Source organism: Mandrillus leucophaeus, unplaced genomic scaffold (assembly GCF_000951045.1).
Source record: "Mandrillus leucophaeus isolate KB7577 unplaced genomic scaffold, Mleu.le_1.0 Scaffold723, whole genome shotgun sequence".
Classification (NCBI taxonomy): domain Eukaryota; kingdom Metazoa; phylum Chordata; class Mammalia; order Primates; family Cercopithecidae; genus Mandrillus; species Mandrillus leucophaeus.
The window spans coordinates 1,876,524-1,892,044 of record NW_012107842.1 but is presented as its reverse complement, the minus strand read 5'-3'; the positions used below and the strand labels follow the sequence as shown (position 1 = coordinate 1,892,044).

The window sequence follows — 15,521 nt, the reverse complement described above, 5'->3', positions numbered from 1 at the left end:
AGGAGTATCTTTGTGGCATTCTCTGTATTTCCTGAATTTGAATGTTAGCCTGCCTTGCTAGGTTGGGGAAGTTTTCCTGGATAATATCCTGCAGAGTGTTTTCCAACTTGGTTCCATTCTCCCCGTCACTTTCAGGCACACCAATCAGACGTAGATTTGGTCTTTTCCCATAGTCCCATATTTCTTGCAGGCTTTGTTTCTTTCATTTTACTCTTTTTTCTCTAAACTACTCTTCTTGCTTCATTGCATTCATTTGATTTTCAATTACTGATACCCTTTCTTCCAGTTGATTGAATCAGTTACTGAAGCTTGTGCATTAGTCACGTACTTCTTGTGCCATGGTTTTCAGCTCAATCAGGTCATTTAAGGACTTCTCTGCTTTTGTTATTCTAGTTAGCCATTCGACTAATCTTTTTTCAAGGTTTTTAGCTTCTTTGCGATGGGTTTGAACTTCCTTCTTTAGCTTGGAAAAGTTTGATTGTCTGAAGCCTTCTTCTCTCAACTCGTTAAAGTCATTTTCCATCCAGCTTTGTTCCATTGCTGGTGAAGAGCTGTTTTCCTTTGGAGGGGGAGAGGTGCTCTGATTTTTAGAATTTTCCACTTTTCTGCTCTGTTTTTTCCCCATCTTTGCGGTTTTATCTACCTTTGGTCTTTGATGATGGTGATGTACAGATGGGGTTTTGGTGTGGATGTCCTTTCTGTTTGTTATTTTTCCTTCTAACGGTCAGGACCCTCAGCTACAGGTCTGTTGGAGTTTGCTCAAGGTCCACTCCAGACCCTGTTTGCCTGGATATCAGCAGCAGAGGCTGCAGAACAGCAAATATTGCTGAACAGCAAGTGGTACTGCCTGATCATTCCTCTGGAAGCTTCATCTCAGAGGGGTACCGGGCCATGTGAAGTGTCAGTCTGCCCCTACTGGGGGATGCCTCCCAGTTAGGCTACTTGGGAGTCAGGGAGCCAGTTAGACCCACTTGAGCAGGCAGTCTGTCCCTTCTCAGATCTCAAACTCCATGCTGGGAGGACCACTACTCTCTTCAAAGCTCAGTTGGAAATGCAGAAATCACCTGTCTTCTGCATCACTCATGCTGGGAGTTGTAGACTGGAGCTGTTCCTATTCGACCATCTTGGAACCCTCTAGCTTTCCATTTTAACATCATGTAGCAGTGAGAAGCAGCCGTAGTTTTGGACTGACCAAATTCCAATAGCCTCTCAACATCAGAGGTGGACTACTCCCTTTGAAGCAGATTCTTAAACTATTAATAGTTTATTGTTATGTGTGAACTTGATCCTGTCATTATGATGTTAGCTGGTTATTTTGCTTGTTAGTTGATGCAGTTTCTTCCTAACATCGATGGTCTTTATATTTTGGCATGTTTTTGCAATGGCTGGTACCGGTTGTTCCTTTCCATGTTTAGTGCTTCTTTCAGGAGCTCTTGTAGGGCAGGCCTGGTGGTGACAAAATCTCTCAGCATTTGCTTGTCTGTAAAGGACTTTATTTCTCCTTCACTTATGAAATTTAGTTTGGCTGGATATGAAATTCTGGGTTGAAAATTCTTTGCTTTAGAATGTTGAATATTGGCCCCACTCTCTTCTGGCTTGTAGAGTTTCTGCCAAGAGATTTGCTGTTAGTCTGATGGGCTTCCCTTTGTGGGTAACCCAACCTTTCTCTCTGGCTGTCCTTAACATTTTTTCCTTCATTTCAACTTTAGTGAATCTGACAATTATGTGTCTTGGAGTTGCTCTCCTGTAGGAGTATCTTTGTGGCGTTCTCTGTATTTCCTGAATTTGAATGTTGGCCTGCCTTGCTAGGTTGGGGAAATTCTCCTGGATGATATCCTGTAGAGTGTTTTCTAACTTGGCTCCATTCTCCCCATCACTTTCAGGTACACCAATCAGACATAGATTTGGTCTTTTCACAAAGTCCCATATTTCTTGGAGGCTTTGTTCATCTTTTTTTTTTACTCTTTTTTCTCTAAACTTCTCTTCTCACTTCATTTCATTCATTTGGTCTTCAATCACTGATACCCTTTATTCCAGTTAATCGAGTCGGTTAGAAGCTTGTGCATTTGTCACGTAGTTCTCGTGTCATGGTTTTCATCTCTATCAGGTTGTTTAAGGACTTCTCTACATTGGTTATTCTCGTCAGCCGTTCATCAAATCTTTTTCCAAGGTTTTTAGTTTCTTTATGCTGGGTTTGTAATTCCTCCTTTAGCTCGGAGAAGTTTGATTGTCTGAAGCCTTCCTCTCTCAGTTCATCAAAGTCATTCTCCATCCAGCTTTGCTCCATTGCTGGCGAGGAGCTGCATTCCTTTAGAGGGGGAGAGGCGCTCTGATTTTTAGAATTTCCAGCTTTTCTGCACTGCTTTTTCCCCATCTTTGTGGTTTTATCTACCTTTGGTCTTTGATAATGGTGACGTACAAATGGGGTTTTGGTGTGGATGTCCTTTCTGTTTGTTATTTTTCCTTCTAACGGTCAGGACCCTCAGCTGCAGGTCTGTTGGAGTTTGTTCGAGGTCCACTCCAGACCCTGTTTGCCTGGGTATCAGCAGTGGAGGCTGCAGAAGAGTGAATATTGCTGAACAGCAAAAGTTGCTGTCTGATTGTTCCTCTGGAAGCCTCGTCTCAGAGGTGTACCCAGCCGTGTGAGGTGTGAGGTGTCAGTCTGCCCCTAGTGAGGGATGTCTCCCAGTTAGGCTACTTGAGAGTCAGGGACCCACTTGAGCAGGCAGTCTGTCCATTCTCAGATCTCACACTCCATGCTGGGAGGACTACTACTCTCTTCAAAGTTGTTAGACAGGGACATTTACATATGCAGAGGTTTCTGCTGCCTTTTGTTTGACTATGCCCTGTCCCCAGAGGTGGAGTCCACAGAGGCAGGCAGGCTTCCTTGAGCTGGGGTGGGCTCCACCCAGTTCGAGCTTCCTGGAGGCTTTGTTTACCCACTTAAGTCTCAGCAATGGCGGGTGCCCCACCCCAGCCTCACTGCCACCTTGCAGTTAGATCTCAGACTGCTGTGCTAGCAATGAGGGAGGCTCCGTGGTCATGGGACCCTCTGAGCCAGGCACAGGATATAATCTCCTGGTGTGCCGTTTGCTAAGACCCTTGGTAAAATGCAGTATTAGGGTAGGAGTGACCCGATTTTCCAGGTGTTGTGTGTCACAGTTTCCCTTGGTTAGGAAAGGGAATTCCCTTCCCCCTTGTGCTTCCCAGGTGAGGCGATGCCTTGCCCTGCTTCGGCTCTCGCTCATTGGGCCACACCCACTGTCCTGCACTCACTGTCTGACACGCCCCAATGAGATGAACCTGGTACCTCAGTTGTAAACGCAAAAATCACCCGTCTTCTGTGTCACTTACGCTGGGAGCTGGAGGCTGGAGCTGTTCCTATTCGGCCATCTTCGCGCCACCTCGTGACTATTTTTCTTAGGATGTTTTTCTCTGATTAAAAAAGCCTCTCCAAAGATTAAAAAATGTATATGTAATGATTAGTTTTCTGTTGCTTTGTAATAAATTACCCTCAAAACTTCATGGCTTAAAACAATAAACATTTATTATCTCTCCATTGTTTTGGGTCAGGAACCCAGGAGCAGCCTAGCTGGGTGGTTCCAGCTCAAGGTCCCTCATGAGGTTGCAGTCAAGATGTTCGCTGGGGCTGCATTCATCTGGAGGCTCGACTGGGGCTGGAGGACCTGTTTCTGAGACGATTTACCCACATGCCTGGCAAGTTAGTGCTGATTGCAAGAGAAGGCCTCAGTTCCTTGTCAGGGCTGCTTGAGTATGCTAATAACATGGTAACTGACTTCCCCCAAAGCAAGTGCTTCAAGAAAGAACAAGGCAGATGCCTCAGTGTATTTCATGATCTAGCTGCCAAAGTCACACAACACATCAGGTTGGCAGCATCCTGTTTGTTACCCAGGTTAGTCCTGTTCAGGGTGAACAGTGCTACACAAGGGCCTGAATATTAGGTGGCAAGGATCATTGAGGGCCATCTTAGAGGCTGGCTATCATAATGCTATCGAATGAACAAGTTATTTTAAAATGACATGAAATTAGCATGATTCCAAAAAGTTTGCAATGTGATCACTAAAAAATAAAAACAAAAACAAAACAAACAAACAAAAACAGTTTTCTTGACTATTTTTGCTTAAGGCTAGGTTGGCTCCCAATGACAAGGGAATAGCATTGAGTTCATCCAGACCTGGGGTTACCCTGGACTTTTACCATTTGTGTGTGGATATGTTACCTAATCCTTCTATGCCTTGGATCCCTCATCTGTCAAGTGCAGAGTATAATAGCCACCATCCTGTTTGCTCTTAGAATTAAAGATAGTACACATGCCAGCAGGTACCCATTCTAAAGTGCAGAACTTAAGGGGTTGAATCCTAGTGTTACCACATATTGGCTGTTTTACTTTGAGCAAGTTTCTTCACCTCTCCGTGCATCTCTTTCTGCTTCTGTAAAATGGCAGTAATGATAGTCTTGGCCTCACAGGTTGTTATGAGGATTGAATGAGTTAATTTTTGGAAAGTGCTTAGACTGTGCCCAGAACATTGTAAGTGCCATATAAGAATTTTTGAAGTAAAGCATAGTCTGGTATATAGTAGGTGCTCAATAACGGGTAGTTCCCTCTACCCTTTATTGTTCAGACAGAGTTCCCTTTACCCTTCAGACAGAGACTGAAGATGCCAGAACATGATGGAAAAAATGGTTAATTCCCCTGGTGAGTGGGAGTCTTTAGAATGTGAGTGCGGGAGCCTCCTTAGAGTGGTCTAGTGTGTTTGTTATTCCTTGGCTTTTCATAGCCTGAGATTACCCAGGCTCTCTTCCTATTTTTAGTATATTGTCCCTACTCTTCCATGGTTAGACAAACAGCTGCAGGCCTTGACCTCAGGGTCCATATGGTTCTGAGCTTTCAGGAATCATTAATTATGAGGTGGGAGTGAATAAATTTTGCTAACCTACAGGTGAGCCTGCCACCTGAATTTGTGACCCTAAAGCCACAGACAGAAAAAGAAATTCCCTTTTGGAATGTCTCAGTTAGCCCAGCTCTGTGCTTCCAAGCACACATCAACTAGCAGAAAGTCCTCTGCTCCATCAAGGTGTTAAGTCAGGGATTGTCAGGTTTGGGAATGCAAAATATTAAAAGTGGCTTGGAACAGCAGACTGTAAGAAGAAAGGTGCTAATGCTTATTGCTTGCAGCTTCTGAGCCAGGCACTATCAGAGCTCATTTTGTGCTCACAATAATTCTGAGGTCGTTTTGTCATCATCCTAATTTCACACATAAGTAAACTGATGCACTGAGAAGTTAAGTGACTTGCACAAGGACATGCACTTAGGAAGTGATAGAGTCAGGATTCAGACACAGCAGCCTGGCTCCAGACTCCAGGCTCCCAGCACTCTGCGTGCTGCGCTGATGGCTCTAGTCTCTCTGGACTATCCCTATTCACCATGTGGCTCCTCCAGAGAGGAGGACAACAGATCTAGGCAGCACCCACGATCTTATTACACATGGGCCACTGATGTGGTCAAATCATTCTATTTCTCCCTACCTTGGTTTCCTCATCTACCACACCAGAAGGTTGGTCCGCAAAAGAGGGAGGGCACGGTCTTTAGAAAATTGGCAGACTTAGGTTTGAGCTGTGGTGTTTTTGGCCAGGTCCCCTGAGGAAACTCTCTGAGCCTCAGTATGGTTTTCTTGAGCAGAAGATGATTAAGGCATCTCTGGAAAGGTGCAGTTAGAACTCAGTGAGAAAATATATACATTAAGTGTTGACATACAGAAGGTATTCAATAAATGTTTTCTTCCTTTTCCCATCCACCCCCATAACTGTCTTGTAACTTAATTTTTTAAAACTCACAAATACATTTGTTTATTGAAAAATATTTATTCCTACCTGTTCATTCCCATATTTTATTGTTACATTCTTTCATCTATCCATCTGCCTGCCCATCTATCCATCTGTTCACTCATCCACATATTTACTCACTCAGATATTTATTGAGCTACTATTGTCTGCTGTGTTCCAAAGATGGAAAGCTAAGGTCCTTGCTCTGAAGTGGATTCTTCTTCTCAAGAATCTGGGTTCTGCATATGCTATTGGATGTCACATCACAATCAGATGTACAAAGCTTTGTTCAGCCAGGTTTAATTCACTAGGTTGACAGCTCTGTTATAAGCTTTTCTCCCAAGGTTTTTTCTCACTGAATAGCAAAGTACTATGGTTAAATCATTAGTTTAAACTTCTCACCATGTTCAAGTCTGTGTTGTTGAAATTCAGTCCACAGTCAACATCAGTCTATAGCTCATTCATTTTATGCGAGCCATACAGCCCAACCAACCTGTTCATACGACCTCTGGGCTATTATATTTCTTAAAAGGCAGAGCCAGTACACCAGGCGGGCACAGCTGCCTTTGCCACCTGTGTGGGCTGATTTACCCTGAAGTTCTAACCTCACCTAATTGGCCTAAATGGTGAGCAATTAATGACGTGGAACCTTTTTGAAACCACTATAAATAAAAGGCCAGGAACCTAAGATTGAAGTGAACCAGAGGTTACAGTAATGATAATAAATTGCTCCTGCCAGAGGGTTGTTGTTATTGTTGTTGTTGTTGTTTTTAAAGGAGTTACTTAGCATCTCTTAACCATGCTGACCCCACACAGCAGTCAAGGTGGGAAAGGGCAGGGATTCTGTTTGCAGTTGGTGAAATCTGACAGATACTCAAAGGGAGAAATGTTGTGAGTCATTTCTAAGGAGAGGTGAACAGTGCCTGGCACAGAGGCACTTAAATATTTGTTGAGTCAGTGAAGGAATGCTTTCCAGAGTGTAGCAGAATGAATCTGGGGTTTGGAATGAGATAGATGTATCTCTGTATCTTGAACTTGGGCATGTAGACAGCTTAACCTTGCTGAGTCTTGGTTTCCCTATTAAATAGGGATAAGCATAACACCCACCTTTCAGGGTTATTGTGTAGAGTAAATGTGATAATATAAGGTTCACAGCTATATCGTCAGTGCCTGGCCCAGGCCTGGCAGGTTATAGGAGCACATCAAATGTTGCTCTTTTGCCCCTTAGGCACTCATCTCAGACAATCCATTAGAATATAAATTCCCTGCATAGGGTAGATTATATTTATCTCCTATCCCTTAGATGAGTTCCTAGCATACAGTAGGCCCTTAATAAATTTTAAATAAAGCAAATTTCCTTTGCTTTTCTCTGTAGTAAATTGACTCTATCAGTGGCCCTGATTCTATACACACACACACACACACACACACACACCTGCACACACACACACACATCCTCCCCATGCCCTTTTGCCACATCACTTTGCATTTTCTTTTGCTAAAGAACCACTTGGTTCTAAGTCTGGCCAAGTGACATGTCTTAGCCAATGGTATTTTAGGAGATATATGCAGAGACTTACAAAGACCTTGGCACATTTCCACTGTTGCTCCTATTCCATGGCCATGAGAAGCTGCTCAGGCTGGTCTGGTGGAGGGTGAGGGGCATGTGGAGAAGGGACCAGTCATCCAACAGCCATTTGACCGTGTCTTAAGCGTGAGCTGAGCCACAGCCAGCAGTGTCCAGCCACACCCACCCAAGATCACAGAGCTACAGACTCATAAGTGAAATAAATGCTTCTTGTTTTTAGATACAGACTTTCAGGGTAGTTTGTAACATACTGTTAGTGTGGCAATAAAAAGCTGATATATCCATTCCCATCCCCAATTACTATCCAAGATAGAGCTTGAAAAGTGTCCTGAAGAAATGATTAAGCACCCTCTTGTCTTTTTTTAAATTTACTTTTATCACCTCTGAAAAATATTTGGTCAGGAGGAAGATGGTATTAGTTGCTTAAATTATGTTTAAGAATTATGAACTAGAAAGTTCCAGCCATCCCTCCTGGGCTATCCCTTGAACAAAGTATAATTGACTGGAATAACAATACTAATGATATTAAAATCTTATCTCTGCAATGCCCTTTGAGACTTATAAAACTTTCAGATGCTTTATCTAATTTGCTCTGATTCCCTGAGGAATGCTAGTTCTGATGGGTAAGGTTGCTCAGGCTGGGTCACACAGCTAGTGAGTGGCAAAGATCTTTCCATACAAAGTATACTAATTTTCAATGGCTGCTGTAATACACTACTACAAATATAGTGACTTGAATCAACAGAAACTTATTATTTTATACTTTCATAGGTTAGAAGTCTGACAGGGTCTCACTGGGCTAAAATCAAGGCATTGGAAGGGCTGTGTTTCTTTCTAGGTGTTCTAGGGGCAAATTCTGTGTCCTTGACTTTTCCAACTCCTAGGGGGTGCCCACATTCCTTGGTTCATGGCTCCTTTTCCATCTTCAAAGCCAGCAACTTTGCCTCTCTCTGAGCATTCATCTGTAATCACATCTCTCTGTGACTGTCTACAGTGGGGAAAGTTTCTCCACTTTTATGGATTCACATGATTAGATTATGCTCACCTGGATAATACACAATATTCTCCCCATCTCAAGGTCCTTAATCTTAATTACATTTGCACAGTCCCTTTTGAGTGTAATATATTCACAGGTTCCAGCAACTAAGGTGTGGATATCTTTACAGGACCACTATTCTCTCTATATACATGAAGTCATCTACATTTCTAGTAACTCATCTAATTAGGATTCGGTTGGCTACTGACCTGCCTCCCTTTCTTCTTTCTTTTTTTTTTCTTTTTCTTTCTGGACGATGGTACAGTAGCTATAATTCCACAACTCCTCTGGTTGTAAAACCTCAGAGTTTGGTCAAGCAGGAAGAAATGCTAAACACATTCCCAAAAACAGACCTTGAGGCAGAGTTGCCCTTGAGTACGTTGAGCCCAAAAGATTTTATATTCCTATAAAATCACTTATTGCTAGCTACAGACATGTTTCTGATTAAAATGGTCTAAAAGTTGTGTTCTTATAGCACATATTGCTTACTCATTTCTCTTAGTGTAAAGATACTAGATACTGTAGGAGAAATGGATTTATTTTATGGTAGGGTAGCAGCAGTAGAAATTACTTCATGCAAATGAAGCTTGGCAGTGTGACTTCATGAATAAGAAATGAGCCGGCGCCTCCTCTTCCCACAGGCAATATTGCGCTCTGGGAAATTAATTGTGGCATTCTTTGGGTGGCCCTGGCTTCTCTGTTGGGGTTTCAGGCAGACAAAAAGATGCTGCACCCAATTGGATACAAAGCATTTATATCCTTTTTAGCTTTGCTCCGTGTTGTAAGTGAACAATCGATGGTTCTCAAGTCTCCTAAAAGCTTCTCGAAACCTTTTAGAAATTACTCATGTTGGAAGCCATATGAGGCACTGAGCCACCCATAGTGGCTGTGAATTCAGATCATCTCTATTAGAAGAGATCTAATAAATGGAAGAGATCTAAGATACCCTAGGTTTTTTGATTAACAATATACCTCAGTAATTAAGCACATGGTCTCAGGAACAAAAATATCTGGGTTCAAATCCCTGCTCTGCTTCCCTCCAGCTATATGACCTTTGGCAAATTACTTAATCATTCTGTGCCTCAGTTTCCCTATTGATAATTTAGAGATTAAAATAGCACTTACCTCATAGGATTGTCCTGAGGATTAAATAAGTAAATGGACATACAGCACTTAGAACACAGCCAAAGAACTCTACTGACACCAGGCTACAGAAGTGCCAGATAATGTTACCTTAGTTAAAACTAAAGGCGAGTATGCTTTGCTGATGATGGCTATAGGTTTTCATAGTGCAATTAAGATGAAGTAGAAAAATGGGGCTAAGAATAAGAAGTCTTGGAGTCCAGGCTCACTTGTTGCCCAGCTATCTAGGCAAGTCATTTACCTCGTTCTACCTCTATTTTCCCATCTGTTGGATGGGACAAAGGTTGTTTCAGTTATCTCTTGCTGCATAACAAATCACCCCAAAATTTAGTAGTTTAAGATAACATTTTATTATGATATAACTTTGTGGTCAGAAATTCAGGCAGGCTTTCAAGCCATCCCTCCAGCAAAGCAACTTACATATGAGTTGGGACTATTGGCTGGAACACCTACATGCGGCCACATTAACATGGCGGCTTCAGGGTTTGGAGTTCATTGCTCCCAGAGACAGTATTTCAAATAGCGGAGAATACAAACTGCCAGCTTCATAAGTCCTAGCTCTGGAAACTGGCAGTGTCCATATTGTGTTAGTTGAAGTAGGCATGGAACCTACCAGAATTCAAGGAGATGGGAGCTGGACTTTGTCTCTGGATTGGAAGACTGTCATGTAATTTTCTTTCTTCAGTTTCCAACATGATTTTGATCTTATGATCATGATGTGTGGACACAAAGTACTGTGTAAACATAGTCCTGGTTAAAGTGAGTTATATAATACCTTTTTGAATAGACCTCTTTGTAGAGCAATTTTGGGTTTACAGTAAAATGGAGCAGAAGTTAACAGAGATTTCCTACATACCCCTTACCCCCCACACATATATAGCCTCCTCCATTATCAATATCTATCACCAAAGTAGCACATTTGTTATAACTGATTAACCTACATTGGCACATCATAATCACCCAAAGTCCATAGTTTACATTAGGTTCACTCTTGCTGTTGTTCCCAGTACGGGTTTGGGCAAATGTATAATGATAAGTATCCACCATTATGGTATCATACACAGTAGTTTCACTGCCCTAAAAATCTTCTGTGCTCTGCTTATTCATCTTACCCCAAGGAAACACTGATTATTTTACTGTCGCCATAGTTTGGCCTTCTCCAGAGCGTCATGTGGCTGGAATCATACAATTTGTAGCTTTTTCAGATTGGCTTCCTTCACTTAGTAATATGTGTCTAAGTTTCCTCCATGTTTTTCACGGCTTGATAGCTCATTTCCTTTTAGTGCTGAACAACATTCCATAGTCTGAACGTACGATAATGGATACACTCACCTACTGAAGGATGTCTTGGTTGCTTACAAGTTTTGGCAATTGTGGATAAAGCTACAATAAATATCCATGTACAGGTTTTTGTATGGACATAATTTTCAAGTCTTTGAGGTGAATGTCAATGAATATAATGATTGGAAATTAAAAATTTCTTCTCTGTGAAAGACACTGTAAAGAGAATGAAAAGACAAGCTACAGAAGTGGGGAAAACAATTGCAAAAGACAATTTGATAGAGGACTGTTATCAAAAATATACGAAGAACTCTTAAAACTCAGCAATAAGGAAACAAACAACCTGATTAAAAAGTGGGCCAAAGACCTTAACAGACACCTCACCAAGATATATGGATGGCAAATAAGCATATTAAAAGAAGTTCCAAATCTTATGTCATCAGGCAAATGCAAATTAAAATGACAATGAGACACTACTATACATCTATTATAATGGCCAAAATCCAGAAGACTGACAACACGAAGTGCTGGTGAGGATGTGGAGAAACAGGAATCCTCATTCATCGCTGGTGGAACTGCAAAATGAAATATCCACTTGGGAAGACAGTTTGGCAGTTTGGTACAAAACTAAACGTGCTTCTGCCATATGATCCATGTAGTATCTTTTTCAAAGATCTCTTTTAGGCTCATGATGATGACATTAAGATCTTTCAAGGCTTCAATCTTACTGTCATAGAAATCTGGAGTTTCCAATCTGTCAAAGACTCCAAGCCTGATGGAGGAGGGAAACTTAATCCTTTATTCATGTCAGAGTTATGTAAACATGGAATGTGCTGCTTTGGGGAGGGAGGGAGGTTCCTGTTAGGAGGCATATTCAAGTCCAAGCTGAGTGACCAGTCTTGAGGATTTTCAGAGCAGTCTAGTGTGAAAGGTGGAGCTATCCTATCTGAGAGGTGTGCTTCAGGGATGAGAGTTTATGAAACTCTAATTTCTGGGGAAGGCCCGTAGGTCTTGTTTTCCCCTACCAAAGTGCTGGGAATTAGGACAGTTTATAGTAACCAACAGTGCTTTCTGATCCAACCAAGTGGGGTCTGGGGCTGAAGCAAAGCCTGCCTTTAGGGATATCCCCTTACCCTGGCATGTAAGGCAGGAAAAAGTAATCCACATTTTTGAGCAGCTTCTGTGTGTGGGCCCTGTGCTAAGCATGTTATTTGTAAACCTGGTCCCAATTCAGTCCTCACATCTGGCTTGAAACATGATGTTATTCCTCTAATTTTCAGACGAGGAACTTCAGGCACAGAGAGGTTAAATGACTCGTCCATGGTCCACTGATAGAAAGTGATGGAGTTCGAGATTGAAACCCAGACCTTTTGGAGTCCAAAACTTAGCCTCTTCCCACCTCCCCATTTTCTCACCCCTCAGTGGAATACACTGTGCTAGCTGCGCTTCCGTCTGTCACAAATGGCAGAAGCATAATTAGAATAGGATTAGGCCACAAGAGACATTTAATGGAGGTTACTGTGTGAGCACACAGAGCAGCTGAACCTTGGAGAGGGTGGAAGAGCAGTTAAGCTTTGGAATGTAGAAAGCCACGTACCTGAGACTGCCATTAGGACATTCTCTGTAACTCCTGCCTCTGTTTCTCTCTGCATATTGGTGGAATTCTTCTCTCACGCTGAAGATTGACATTATCCATATAACAGAAAGGATGGCCACTGACCACTCCCAGGATTTCTCAGAGCTGTAGACACTGGGTACGTGGTTTTGGAGAGAGTATGTAGAAAGAAGCCGAGATGGAATCACTCAGTCCTGAGTTTAAAAATCCCAAGAGAGGAAGAGATTCATTGGGTCAACTTGGGCCAAGTGTCACTACTGAACAATTAACCATGCCTTAAGGTGGGGTGGGGTCGGGTCATACAGATGGAATGGGGAGGGCGAGAAGATGGAATGGGAAGAGAGAGAAGGAAGGTCTGTGCTGGCCAGCAAGCTGGAATAGCCACTGCATCTCTCAGGTGGGGGCCATTTCTACAGCTGTGGGAGAGCAGAGAACCAAAACTCACATTTACAGCAAAGCAGGTGGCCGATTTCCACATCCAGCCTAAATGAAGTTCAACCACACCCTGGGCTGAGTGGGAAGGCTGCCCTTCCTATGTGTATGTTAGGCTAGCTTCTCTAGAAGATAAAGCCTGGGGCAAAAATTAAAACTGAGATGTTTCATTTGGAAGATGCAAATTCATGTCAGCAAAGGTGAGACACAAGGAAGTAAGGCAAAGAAGGATGTGAAGCCACATTAAGTGGTGTGTTTCCTTGATGGCTATTATGTCAGAAACAGCCATGGAGACACCCAGAAGGTCACTGCACAAGAGCGCTCAGCATGACATGTGGGACTTGGGTGGATGAGCTGCAAGGACAGACTATCATGAAGCAGTCCATGGAGAGAGGAAGAAAGAATGTATGTGTCCTGCTCCCTCTCAACTCCTATTTTCCACTGGTCAAAGTTTTCCTAGTGGGAGTTAACTCTTCTGCACTTCAGGATTGTATCACCCAGTCCTGATGGCAGCCTCTCAGGAGACCAGTTCCCACCCCATGCTGGAGAGTGTTTTCATCCAAGTCTGGAAGAGGTAAGAGGAGCCAGAAACTATAGGCATGGGGTTAGGAAGGGCCCATACTCCAGGACTTGTAGCCAGTCTGCCCCAAATGGCAGAACTGCCTGAGCTCAAGTCAGGCAGGGCAGCAACCTAGGCAGGGTTAGTGGCAGAATGTTCTGGAAGCAGGTGACATCAAGAGCCTTTGAGAAGGCTCATCAGATTTTGTTTGATGCACTGTGTGACCATAGACAAGTCACTGAATCTCTCTGAGTCTCAGTGTCCTCAACTGTGAAATGGGGCTGATCGTACCTATCTATCTCCCAGATCAGAAATAATATTTGTCCCAGTTGAGTGTTGTGCCTGGCACCTAGCACGCACTCAATACAGAGGAACTGTATTTGTAGAGTTCAGAGTTCTGACTCAGTTCTGGTGGCATTAGCATAGCTGGATTTCCTGAGGAAAGGCCATTGAGTTTTGGTCGGGTAGAGCTCTTGAGCTAGAATGTGGGGTGCCTTGGGAGCTCTGAAAGGAAGGAGAAAAGAAAGAGAAAATGCCACCCAGAAAGGAACTTCACAGTATCTGTCCATTGCTTTGTCTTCACCCAAAACTGGCTATATAATTTGAGGAGCTCACTGATAAATGGACATGTGGAGCCCCTTGTTCAAAAATCATTAAGAATTTCAAGATGGTGCCAGCAGAGTATTGAACCAAGCACAGAGCATGAGGCCCTGTGTGATTGCAGAGGTCACACACCCATAATGCCTGCCTTCCACTTACACGTTGCCAGAGTGCAGTATGTGGCGCCAGAGCTTGGCAATGTTCTATTCTCCCCAGCAACCTCTCTCCCTACCTGCACCAGGCTTGATGGGGTCTTGGAAACGTCCAAGGAGGGAAAGGGATGTTGGAGCTGATTGAAAATACCTCTACCTGAGCTCCAAGTGGTGTCATGAACAAGTACATACATAATATAGCAGTTAAGTGCAAATTTGGAATGTGTATGTATGTATAAATTTGCTGTTGCATGGTTCTAGTAGTTACAGGAGTGTTGCCATGGTGATTGGCAGGGCCAGCTGTTGTTTCATTTCCCCCAAAGAAGTGTATGGTAGTAATAGACCCCTGGAGAGTCCTCCTGGGACAAGGAATGATGTTAAAAAAAAATCTGCCAATTAATGAACAGGTAGTATAAACTGACTTCATACTCATTTGTTGTAATTAACAGGATTTTACAGGCTTTTGATGAGAAGTGGTTAATTTGGTATAGAAATGTGGAGGGTGGACTACTTTTGGAGCCTGGGTTTGAATCTGCACTGTGTCACTAAATAGCTGCATCACTTAACTCCTCTGAGCCTGTCTCCTTATTTAGAAAATGGGGATCATTACACCAAATTTGGAGGAGCATTCAAAAGAAAGGATATGAAATGCTTAGCTCAGTTTCTGGAGCATTGTAGATGGATACTACATGGTTGCTATGATGCTGAGATATTAATGAAATCATCATCATTATAATCATCATAAAGCTTCCATTTATTGAACGTTTCCACCTATATGTCCCTATGTTGTGTACGTTATCTCATTTAATCTTTATAACAACCCTATCAGTGAGTCCACTGTTATCCTCATGTTATAGATCAGGACACAGAGGTTAAGAGATTTGCCTGAGGTCACACAGCTAGTAAATGACAATGTCAGGATTCAAATTCAGGCAGTCTAACTCCAGAGCCCCGGCTTTTAACCCTTATACACAGTGCCCCTGGGATGAGGATTAATAAAGACATGAAGCCTAAGAGACATGCATTTCTGGCTTTCAATTGGCTCTGAAAGATTGGTCCTTGATGAAACGGAAACTTTGCTCCCTTTTGTAGCAAGGGCAGTGGTGGGGTGGGATGAAGGAGGGAGATTGTTGTAATAAGCACGTCTGATGGGGGCTGCTCTGTGGACCAGCCTTGCTCTGTCTCAGGGGTTCAGCCTTCTCTTCCTGAGGCTGTCCTGCTGATTCCTCTGGAGTTGCAGCAACTCCTACCCTGGCCTGATCCATGGGTCA

At 42.9% G+C, this 15,521-nt stretch overlaps 1 protein-coding gene and 1 long non-coding RNA gene across 2 annotated transcripts in view; one reads left to right on the top strand and one right to left on the bottom strand.

The window, feature by feature from the left end:
- The window catches only part of NAV2 (neuron navigator 2), an 808,709-nt gene that overhangs the window by 152,280 nt on the left and 640,908 nt on the right, over positions 1-15,521 (top strand). The gene's annotated exons all lie outside the window — the stretch shown is intronic.
- Positions 9,946-14,490, bottom strand: LOC105528606. Its single transcript, XR_001004380.1, has 3 exons — positions 12,490-14,490; positions 11,536-11,664; positions 9,946-11,108 (listed from the first exon to the last, which is right to left on the bottom strand). It is a non-coding gene; the product is annotated as an uncharacterized LOC105528606 (long non-coding RNA).